This window comes from Schistocerca gregaria, chromosome 5 (genome assembly GCF_023897955.1).
Source record: "Schistocerca gregaria isolate iqSchGreg1 chromosome 5, iqSchGreg1.2, whole genome shotgun sequence".
NCBI classification, from domain to species: Eukaryota; Metazoa; Arthropoda; class Insecta; order Orthoptera; family Acrididae; genus Schistocerca; species Schistocerca gregaria.
The window spans coordinates 158,246,005-158,258,752 of NC_064924.1; positions in this window are offsets into that span (position 1 = coordinate 158,246,005).

Below are 12,748 nucleotides of genomic sequence, written 5' to 3' on the forward strand. Positions count from 1 at the left end.
TATCTGGTACCATGTGGCATGGCCTATTGGATGGGCCTCGTGTGCGTGCAGTCTGCAACGCCTGCCCCATCTGGTCTATGTGGTAGTTTCTTGCTGCAGTCGTCACACAGTAGTTGTATTACAGAATGGCACCAACTGGAGTCTGGAAGTACTCGTCTTTTACAAAGCGCGTTATTTGTGAACGACAATGCCTCATTTACGACAGGCGTTTGGAAAGTCGACGCAAGTCTGAGACATGGCGCCACCTTCGCGTATCGAAGTCATGTTTAGTTATTAGCATCTTTGGAAAGAACGCATACCAAGTTTCAGCCATATTGGTCTATTTCTTTGTGTTTGGCATTCGTGTTAATCAAGAAATTCGAGTGATTGTCGAAAAATGGATGAAAAAGAATTTCATGTGGTGATTAAACATTAATTTATGAAAGGCTAAAGAGACTAAAGAGAAGCTTGATAAACATTACGGTGACTCTGCACCTTCGATTAGAATAGTGTATAAGTGGTTTCAAAATTTTCGGAGTGGTCATATGGGCACAAGTGAAGCTGAACGTTCTGGACACCCTGCGGAGGTTATGACTCCAGAAATCATTGATAAAATGCATGATATTGTGATGGACGACAGAACAGTTAAGGTGCATGAGATTGCTAGTGCTGTGGGCATCTAGAATGAACAGGTACATAATATTTTGCATAAACATTTGTACATGAGAAAGCTATCCGCAAGATGGGTTCCGCGACTGCTCACACTTGACCAAAAATGGAATAGTGTGAACTGGTGCAAGGATGGTTTTCAGCTGTTCAGGAAAGATCCCCAGGACTTTAAGTATCGTTTCGTCACTGTGGATGAAACATGGATACATTACTATACCCCTGAGACCAAACAACAATCTAAACAATGGGTTACCAAGGGAGAATCTTCACCAAAAAAGGCGAAGACTAATCCTTCGGCCGGAAAGGTTATGGCGACATTCTTCTGGGATTCGCAAGGGATAATCTTCATCGACTAGCTGCAAGAGGGTAAAAATATTACAGGTGCATATTACTCATCGTTATTGGACCGTTTGAAACCCGAGCTGCAAGAAAAACACCGGCGATTGGACCGCAAAAAAGTTCTTTTCCGTCATGACAGTGCACCAGCACACACCTCAGCAGTTGTGGTCGCAAAATTACTGGAAATAGGATTCCAACTCGTTTCACATCCCCGCTACTCTCCAGACTTGGCTCCCTCGGACTGCTACTTGTTCCCAGATTTGAAGAAATGGCTGGCGGGACAAAGATTTTATTTAAACGACGAGGTGATTGCAGCAACTAATACCTATTTTGCAGACTTGGACAATTCGTAATATTCTGAAGGGATCAACAAATTAGGACAGCGTTGGACCAAGTGTTTAAGTCTAAAAGGGAACTATGTCGAAAAATAAGAAAGATTTACCCCAAACACGTAAGTAGTTTTTATTTTTGCACGGACTTTTCAAACGCCCATCGTACTTTAAAAGATTAAGAACTGCAGAAGCCGCAACAAACTTGTGACACAATGTATGGAGAAAACATACTTTTTAACAGTTCATTAGTAGTATACAATAAAAATAGAACGTGTCTCATTTATTGCCTGCGTGCACGTACGTAATACGCCTTTATCAGCTCGTAGCTTCTGAAAACAGACAAATTAATATGAAAAACAGAGTCCTTCAGTCTCAGTTTTCATCCTTGGGCACTAACTAATCGTAATGCCCATATACTGGTATGATTCTCAGCTGCAATATAATTTTTCAGCAGAGTGTCAAAACATTAGAATCAATAGGAGAATACTCTGATTTTTGGTACTATTCAACAACTTATCATTTTTCGTGAACAGCAACGAAAAAACTGGTGGACAAAGTCTTTTTTTTACCTATTAATGTAATATTTTTCTTCTGCGTGTCTTGAAACTGAGGCAGTAAAAGGTTTTCAGTCTTTGTTCGATTTCTACGTTTATTGTAGGCAATAACAGCAATAACAAAAACGAAAATCGGTTATTTCAGAAACCGGTTATTTTGAGCGGCTCTGATACTCAGGTTAAATTGACAGCGGAAACACCGATATAACCGAAAACCAGTTGTTACAGCGATAAGCGCCATTCTTATCGCAAACAGAGCCTTATGGTATTGCATCCCAGAAGTAGAGGCATTTTCCAGTTAACACGTTTAGTGGTACATTATACCCGTTCACGTCGATACTAAAACAGTCATCCGAATATCGTATTTTTCGTCAGCTATTCGACATTGTCATTAAGTATTATGTGACATCGTCCTCGTCAACTCCTTCCATCATCATCGCCAGCTATTTGACATCATAATCCGCTGTTCGATATCGAAATCGTAAAAAAAAATGGCATTGAGCACTATGGGACTTAACATCTGAGGTCATCAGTCCCTTAGAATTTAGAACTACTTAAAACTAACTAACCTAAGGACATCACACACATCCATGCCCGAGGCAGGATTCGAACCTGCTACCGTAGCTGTCACGCGGTTCCAGATTGAAGCGCCTAGAACCTCTCGGCCACGCCGGCCGGCAATAGCATAGTAAGTCCATGATTGTATCATTGTTTTCAGTGTGCTGGATGGCGAGAAACCAGCTATTTCTTTTATTACGTGTTTGTTTCAGTGCTTGTGGTTGGCCATTGCGGATTTTTTTCTGTCAGTAGGATTTAAACACATTTGTGTGGTTGTGGTATCTCGGTTTGCAGTTACACGCAGTTTTACTACTGTAGCATGACTTGCTATCAATCAGTACAACTAATTGTGTGAATTCCTTTGCGCTGTGTTAGAGGTAGAGTGGAGCCCACACTCTGTGCAAGGGAAGGACATGTTCTGATGCTGTGATGAGTGTCTTCAACGCGTAGCGAAACCAAGATGAAAGAACGTCCAGACGTCGTGGGGTTAGGTAGTCACCCCTCAACAAAGATTTTCATTCGTCGTAGGCTGGGCAGACTGGTGACAAAGGATAGGCGGGGAACTGTGACGAAACTGACATCAGACTTTAACGCTGGACAGAGGACAATTTTGTCTGAACACACAGAGCACCGAACACTGATAACGATGGGCCTCCGCAGCCGATAAACCATGCATACATGTGCCAATGTTAACAACATGACATCGGCAACTACGACTGAAATGGGCACGTTGCATGGTCTGATGAATACCGATACCTTCTTCATCATGCCTAAGGGAAGATGCGAATCCGTCTGTTTCCATGGGAACAGCTCCTTGAAATCTGTACTGCAAGATGGAGACAAGGTGGCAGAAGCTTCATTACGCTCTGGGGAACATTCACGTTGGCGTCCATGGGTCCAGCAGATCTCGTGCATAGCACCTACACAGCCAAGAAGTATCGTACACTGGTTGCAGATCACATACATCTCTTCATGACGATCATGTTTACCAACGGCAGTGGCAGATTTCAGCAAGATAATACGCCGTATTACAAGTACAGGAGCATGATGGAGTGGTTAGAGGAACACAGTAGCGAGCTCCAATGATGCAGTGGCCTCCCAACTCGCGAGATATGAACCTAATCGAATACATCTGATATGTGATTAACGTGGCGTCAGAACTCAACCCCCCCCCCCCCCCCACCCCACCCCCCACCCTCACCGGAATTCAAGGGAATTATGTGACTTGTGTGTGCATATGTGGTGCCAGCGCCCTCCAGCTACCCACCAAGGACTCAATTCTTTCATACCATCAAGTGTCGCAAATGTTATCCATGCCAAAGTCGGCCATATCGGCTATTAGGGAAGAGGTCATAACGTATTGACTGATCAGCGTGTATACAGGTATGTAGCCTGTGTAGTATGGACGCAGAAAGCCAGCTTCAGAGGTCTATGTGTGTTGATTGCTGCGATAAGTGCTAATCGCCGTTAGTGTTCATATACGTTCAAAGTGATTTCCTTTTATTGCCGTTATTTTTTGATTCTTGTGGTTTGTGGGAGAATGTACGTTCTCTCTGCCTTTCCTTGCTTTCCCGGTGACTTCAGCCTGCCTTATAAGCGGTTCAAGGCCGTAGTTCTTCCGCACCTTGCGGCTACAGCCGTAGAGCATGGGTCCCGTGAGTTCTCGGAAGGGCTTTCCCGTTAAGGCGCCGTTTGTTGGTCGGGGTGGCTGTACGTTCATCCTCTCCATCCAGTTTCCAAGGGCGGAAGACTCCCCACTGAGTGGAAGTGTTCGTCAGAACCTTTGTGTAATCGCTTTCCGTTCTGGAAGAGACTTCCCAACGAAGACAACGTTCCAGAACATGGTGATAGCACTCGACAAAAATTAATCACCCTGGAGGACAGCATTAGTTTAGTAGAATTTAGCGACAAATTTAATATCAAATCTTAATTTCAAATTTGGTGACTACGAAGTAGACAAAATGAAGGAATTCTTGTTCATATGACAGACGAATCAAGGAGTGTCGTTACAGGGTGTACTCGTCGATGCGATAGGAATCTAAAGTTTAAAGAAATTCAGATTTCATTCGTAAGTGAAGACGTTCAAGCAATATTATCTTTCTTATACACGATTTATGATTGCACTGTTTATTTTTATGTTTTCCTATGCTTTTGATTGCCTTTAAAACCGCAAATTCTCCGACAGCCCAGTTACACTGTTATCAGTGGTCTCGTCTCTTAACAACACACGGCTACGTTGCCGCAGTGATTGCTGGCACAGCATCTCATGCCCTAAATTCCTCAACGGATAATTGTTCATTGTTCACATTTCCTCCCTCTTTAGAAAAGATTCTGGCTAGAAAAGCCAGAGACAGCGGTCATGTGTGTGTGATTTTTGTGTACATTATTGTATGTATATGTATGTGTGCTTTGCTTTCTTGCTGAAGAAGGCTTTGGCCAAAAACTTTTGTGGGGTACTCTTTTTCTCGTGCCTGCCTGCTGCTCAGCATGTTAATAGCAATCTACCCACTTCAACAAGAACAACAATGTACATAATTAAAACATCAGAAGAAAAAAATGACATTCATTACGCCACATTAAGGTTGCGTGCACCACAACCAGGGCCCACAATGCTCCAGCCAAAAGTTTTAATCACTTTCCCAGTGATATGAGATGCGTGACAAACAGTAAAGTAAAATTTGAAACAAAATTGAAATCGTTTCTCTTTGATAACTCCTGCCATTCCATAGAACACTACCTGTTATTTGAATTTGTAACAGCTGTTTTAAATACTAAATACATGAATACATGAATCACAAAGTGTCAGAAAGGCAATTTCGAAAGTGTCTTTTTGTGTAAATGGTTATGGGTGGAAATTAATAACATCTGACTGTTTTTAATTAAAAAACAAAAAAACTAATAAATGAGTATGAAGGAGACATAGTTACAAAAAATGATGTTAATGTAAAATGACTTGTTACACGTCATTACAATTTATCATGAAAATTATGCAAGGAACCCGTAACTAAGTAACTAACTAGCTAACTATTGGTATATCACAAACATGGTGTACTTTGAAAACTTCAAAACTAAATTAAAAAGTAAGATGAAACATCTCATTAAAATAGACATACTTTCCAATTATGATACACGCGGTTATTCCTAAAACACTGACAAAGTTACTGGCGAGAAATATTCCGTGATAAGAAGCAGATGGGCTATCGTTAAAAAGATAGGCCTATATGTAACAAATACAGTAAAAGCGGAATTAATTGGATAACGAAAACACGGTTTTTACATCACTTTCTTCTCTATTTAGTTACGTGAAATACATCAACAAAAAACCAGTTACATTAACAAGACCAAATCTGTCGTATTACCAGAGCAAATACGCATTCAAGAACAGAAAAAACGTTGGAAATTGCATTCCTTACACTTTGTTATTCATGTAAGCACTGTAATTTTCAGTTGTTGCCCGCTCACAAAGTAATAATGAACAGGAAGCAATCGTGAACCGTAGTCTGCTAATTGCTTGGGCTGTTTAAGATGGCGGTAGACCCCGCCCACTCTGGCTTCAAAACAACGTACAGCGTTAAGTCTATTGCGCCGTCTCCCTTCTTCTTCTACATACATCATTTTTCAACAGCGTCGATTAGCAACTGTTTCACACTTGAGTTGTATACAGCCTTAGCTACATATTTATTTACATTTTTTTCGTAATACGTGAGAAGAGGCGCTCTCAGCCTCTTTAACCTTTCCAGATGTTTCTCGATTATGAAGAGATTGCTAATCCGTTGCTGCAAATTTAACAAGATGGCTTGCGCCTTTTGCCGCGAAACAATTCTTCAGCCGTTTTACTTTGCAGAACAAACTGCAACGAGAGGGAGCTGGACTTTCCCATTGTTGTTCTAGAAAAGGCCCTTTCAGTATTAAAATGGCGGTGCACACGCCTAGAATCCAGGTACTCTCTCCATCGCTTTTAATATATATATATATATATATATGATAGACGGAAGTGTGAGGGAAGTGTTAGTAACTGAATTAGTATCATTACCTGTCACTGTAATATATCTATCTAACAGAAAAAAAAATATATTGGTCAAATGCATTCACACAAAAGGGAGATACATAAGAATGAGAGCCGAGCGGGTGGCCGCGCCGTCTTGGGCGTCTTGCCACGGTTCACGCGGCTCCCCCCGTCGGAGGTTCGAGTCCTCCCTCGGGCATGGGTGTGTGTGTTGCTCTTAGCATAATTTAGATTAAGTAGAGTGTAAGCTTTGGGACGAATGACCTCAGCAGTTTGGTCCCATAGGAACTTACCACAAATTTCCAAAATTTCCAAAAATGACCTGCTATCAATATAGTACAGATATTCAGTTGGATATTTTGTTTGATACAGTCTTCACACACAGTAACAGAATGTTCGAGGCAAATGTATTTCTTGTATTTCACAAACATATATGGGTTTTCTGTTTTTGCTTTTGCATTCCACACACCATAGTCGTGAGCTCGCAGTTGATCTCACTTTAGAGATTTTCACACCACAAAGCTCTTCAGCTGTGTTTTACCTTTTTTGGCAAAGGTTTTGACATTTCCCTTTACTGAAAATGGTCTTGCAGAAGCGCAAAAGAAAGCTATCTCTCAAGAATGCTCTTTTTCTCAGTTGTTCTGTCATATTTGTGTTGCAAATAATAGCGGCCTCTAATTCTCTCTTGTCCTGCCTTGTAAGAATACGCCATGACGGAGTTACAATACTTAGAGGATACTAAGATAAGGTATCGAACAAGAAAATGTCCGTTCTAAAACTAAACAAATCCAGTACTGCATACATGCTCGCACGGGGGCCACCTAACCGTAGCTAACAATAAATTGACGCCACTGTACGCCGTTGCTCTGTGATACTGTAGAACTCTTTGCTGTAATATAACTGGAAGTGCTATTGTTTAAGTTCCAGGTACCCCATACCGCTCGACTCCTACTATGGTCACCTAAAGGTACTGGAAACAATGGTCAGACATTGTATTGATGCGAAAATATTTTCTGTGATCTCATAGACAAAGTCTGCTTTACACTCACATTCACTTTGAATCACCTTTGTCATAATCTACCCGAAAAAAAGAGATACCGGACATGCGGTTATTAACTTTATACATATAACGTTTCCATGTTGCAGAATTTGATTTATCCGAATAAAGATGCTAATTAACACTAGTTTCTCTTAAACACTCACCGGAAATATCCTCCCTCAATATTTCGTTTAATTCAAAAACGTGGTTACCGTTTTGAAGGACTATGCTTTTCTTTACAGCGGAAGACATGAAATACGGCTATAAGCCGATGCAAATTAGTCCTGTGGTATCGGAGGTAATACACAAGATATACACTGAAATACAGCTGATCTCTCGGTCTATCGTCCGTATAGTTTTTTGCTTGTGCTGCTAGAGGCGCTCGAAGTCACAAATGCTGCTTTCTCACACTCACTGTAGCCATCGATTCCATATCCGTACAATAGTCGTGGCATCAGGCTCAACATGAGCAAGCAATATCGCGGAACGATAAATCAGTTTCGACAGACCAGTATTCAACCGATGTTGAGTTCCAATATGTGCTGCTAGACGCCTCGTCTTCTTAGACGACACACATCACGATCTTCTCACAAGCAACCAACAGGAAAATTCGCTCTCTGAAATAGAAACCCTCTGCCTCATCTCTCTTTATATACGGAATATTGATGGCTTTACTCCTACTTGCTTCGTATGGTTGCGCTGAAATGCTGACAATTTGTGTATTCAAGTATGTAGTACCTTCCATGCCATTTGGGCGTTCGTTGCACGCCGCCTTTATGGAGCAGTTTTAATGTCCTTCAGTGGACGTCACAGGCTTACGACTAATGCAGTAATGTCCTAATACAGGGCTCTAAAGAAGCCTGAAAAACATTTCAGAGGCAAATCATAACACGTTCTGATTATAAATGTGTGACTATGGAACATGCCTTCTATAACGACTTGACAGTTTGCTGTTTAATGGAGGAAGCATGCACACGGTGAAAGCGCCATTGGCGCGCGGGTTGCCGAGCGGTAGAAAGGGTGTCTCTGTCAGAGGCTGATGCCATCCTTTAACGCAGTGTCAGGTGGCGCCAGCAGCTGGCAGAGGCGCATTTCTCACTGGAACAGCTGCGAGACATTCAACGAGCCTCCAATCTTGTCGCTAACTCCGCTTCCACAATTTTACTCTGGTTTTTGTGCTGTGTGACCATGGTTGTAGTGGTTGCACAACTGGAAGTATCATTGCGTGAAATCGAAAGAGGAAATTTAAAAAAAATAATAAACACAATGGTAGGTTTCCTTTGTCAGTGAGAGGTCAGTTACTTGTTCTCCCAGATCTGCAAATCGGGTTTTGGATGATCCATTAAATTTCGGGCATGCAGCCGCGCAAATAAAATTTCCTCTACTGATATTTCGGCCGCGTATCGTCCTGCCATCTTCAGAGCGAGTCAGAAGACTGGTTCATATGGAGTGCTATTATCAGTTACTTCGAGTACCGTTAATCACAACATTCAAGGTGGCGTATGAGTGATTCAGCGACCTGCCTTCAGTACTGAGTGATGTACCTGCACACATTAATGAGGTCAGACTGCTTGTTTATTCGCTCATTTATCGTAGTATAAAAAGAAGTACCACGGGTATTCTTGACTACAAGCGGATGTTTTGCATGTAAAGGGTGTCACAAGCAAGAGCTCACGCATCCATATTCGGGCTTTCCCTGATTTCCAAAAAGCAGATGGGAATTTTATGACTTAACGTCCCGTCGACAAGGTCATTAGAGACGGTGTACGAGTTGAGGCTGAGGAAGGAAATGACATTGCCCTTTAAGAGCAACCATCAAAATTTGTCTTAAGCGATTTGAGGAAATCACGGAAAACGTGGATTTGGAAGGCCAGACGGGTATTTTAACCATCATCCACCCGTATACGAATACATTACCTCTTAATCTCTTCAGACAGAATTTTCTGGAAACTCGTTCCAGCAAAAACAGCGATCTTTATAGCATTATTGCTTATTTCGATGTACACAGTGTTCTCCACTCCCTCACGGATGGACCGGATCGACGTCAACCTTTCTTCCGGTCATCAAGTATTGTCAGATATGAAGATGATCTGTTAGAAAATCGAAACCAGTCATCTAATAATAAACAACTTAAATGCGATCACGACTGTGTGTATCGAAATAACTTGAGATAAAGACGGGGATACTCCTTCACGTAGGGAACGGTCACATCTTTCTTCTATCCTCCTCCACATGTCTAAGAACATGTTCTCCAAATATCTCGAAGTGCAAAGAGCTGATGACAGATCCTAAGACTCCAGCTGTCTTAAAATCTGTGATCAGAATTTTCCATACTGGGATTAGAGTCAGTTCAAAATCATAATTTTCAACAACAGTAAAATCATAGTGATGCACGAGTAGAAGCTACAGTGCGTTACAACCAGGTGGTGGCGGAGAAAGGGGCAGGTTGGGAGGAAGAGAAAAATAGAAGTGAGAGGTGAGGCTTTCTAAAAATTCCCTTTAGAAGAAACAAGAGATCTGGACAGTGTTTAAGACAGTGTTTGGCAATGGAATGCGTCTACGGGAATCAAAATGGTTGTAGATCTCAGCTCTCGCATCGTCTTTTCAGAACTGCACATTCAGGCTCTGAAAGCGGTTTATAGCATACCTTGGATTATACTGCCGTTTCTTACTCAATGAAATCCCTCGAGATTACGTTAAAACAAGCTTACCACAAGTAGGCATTTCTTCACTCCTGATAAATCTCAATTTCAGCAGCAGATTATTGTTGTTTGGGTTCCACTATAATTTATTTCTAATATGCTTTCTTAGCCTTTGTCAACATTTTTGGCATACATCTTTGAAACAGATTTCAATTATTACTCGTTTTCTCGAATCGATTTGAAACAATGTTCTACTGAACGTCTTTAAAAATTCAATAACAAGATGTTTAATTCTGAGGCGACAATAATCTTGGAGTCAGTCATGCACGATATGTGTCTTTTACCTGGAGATTACGTTTATCATTCCTCTCCTTAGCAAATTCATTTTAATGTAAATACTAGTTTAAGCATTTGTTTGGTAAAAGATTGTTCTTGTCCTGGAAAATACTCATTTTCTGAGTGCGATACCTATGGAATGGTTCACCTAGCAGATACTTTTAGGTATTATATCTAAACAGAATAATCACAGTAAGAGCATTTATTACAAAGATATGCACAACCAACAAAAAATCTCCAATGAAAGTCAACAGGAAAGCAGCCTACGTTAGTGAGTACTGGCCGTTCTTGACACAACAGCCCTTTATCAGAAGTCTTTGTTTCCGGACATGTTTATAAGATTTTTTCCTAGTTTTGACCAGTACTATTTCTTGTAAGCATGAGATTTAGTTTCTTAAACGCTCTCTTCATTTAGATTAATTTGTTGTTGTTGTGGTCTTCAGTCCAAAGACTGATTTGATGCAGCTCTTCATGCTACTCTAACCTGTGTAAGCCTCTTAGTCTCCGAGTAACTACCGCAACCCACAACCCTGTGAATCTGCTTAGTGTATTCATCTCTTGGTCTCCCTCTACCATTTTTACCCCACACGCTTTCCTCCAGTACTAAATTGCTGATGTCTTGATGCCTCAAAATTATGCTACCAATCGATCCCTTGTTTTGGTTAGGTCGTACCACAAATTTCTCTTCTCCCCAATTGTATTCAGTACCTCCTCATTTAGTACGTAATCTACCCATCCAATTTTCAGCATTCTTTTGTAGCACTACATTTCAAAAGCTTCCATTTTTTTGTGTAAACTTTTTATCGTCCATGTTTCACTCCCATATAAGGCTACACTCCATACAAATACTTTCAGGAATGACTTCCTGACACTTAAATCTGTACTCGATGTTGACAAATTTCTCTTCTTCAGAAACGATTTTATTGCCATTGCCAATCTACATTTTATATCCTCCCTACTTCGAACATCATCAGTTATTTTGCTCCCCAAGTAGCAAAACTCGTTTACTACTTTAAGAGTCTCATTTTCTAATCTAATTCCCTCAGCATCACCTGATTTAATTCGACTATATTCCATTATCCTCATTTTGCTTGTGTTGATGTTCATCTTATATCCTCCTTTCAAGACACTGTCCATTCCGTTCAACTGCTATTGCAAGTCCTTTGCTGTCTCTGACAAAATTGCAAAAATGAACGGCAAACCTCAACGGTTTTGTTTCTTTATTTAATTCCTACACCAACTTTTTCTTTTATTTCCTTTAATGCTTGCTCAACATGCAGATAAAATAACATCGGGCATAGGCTACAATCCTCTCTCACTCCCTTCTCGACCACTGCTTCCCTTTCGTGCCCCTCGACTCTTATAACTGCCATCTGATTTCTGTATAAATTGTAAATTGCTTTTCGTTTCCTCTGTTTTTCCCCTACCATATTTACAATTTGAAAGAAAGTGTTCTAGTCAACAATGTCAAACGCTTTATATAAATTTACAAATGCCATAAAAGTAGGTTTAATTATGATACACCCTGTATATTCCAATCTCTCTATCCTTGCCTTCAACTGTTGCCGCTTACGGCATCCTCTATCTCTGGAATCTCAACACACGTCCTTCATCTTTTCCACGGTGTTTCATAAGAGAACTTCCTTGTTCGATATAATATTAAACCACTTAATTTTCAGCATCCTTCTTTTAAATCAAATTGGAAACTCTTCAGTTCTCTCCTTTCACGTCTTCGCATTGTCCATGCTTCCATTCATCCTGTACCGAGTTCCAGATCTAAATTCTGAAATTTCTTTCCCACATTAAGGCCTGATTTGAAACCAGAAGGGTTCTATTAGCGAGAAATGCCCTCTTTGCGTGGGTTTGTCTGCTTGTTGTATCATCTTTGCTTTATCTACCATGGATTAGTTTTCTTTCATAGTAGAAGAATTCCTTCGTCTGCCACGCGGTCCCCAATTTTGACACAAAGTTTATCGCTAATGTCAGTACTGATAATCTGAATTACTTTTGTCTTTTTCTGATTTATCGTCAGTCTACTTTCTATTTTCATCAGATCCTCTGCTGCGCCGGCCGCTGTGCCCGAGCGGTTCTAGGCGCTTCAGTCCGGAACCGCGCTGCTGCTGCTGTCACAGGTTCGAATCCTGCCTCGGGCATGGATGTGCGTGATGTTCTTGGGTTAGTTAAGTTTAAGTAGTTCTAAGTATAGGGGACTGATGACTTCAGATGTTAAGTCCCATAGTGCTTAGAGCCATCTGGACCATTAGTTAAGTCCCATAGTGCTTAGAGCCATTTGA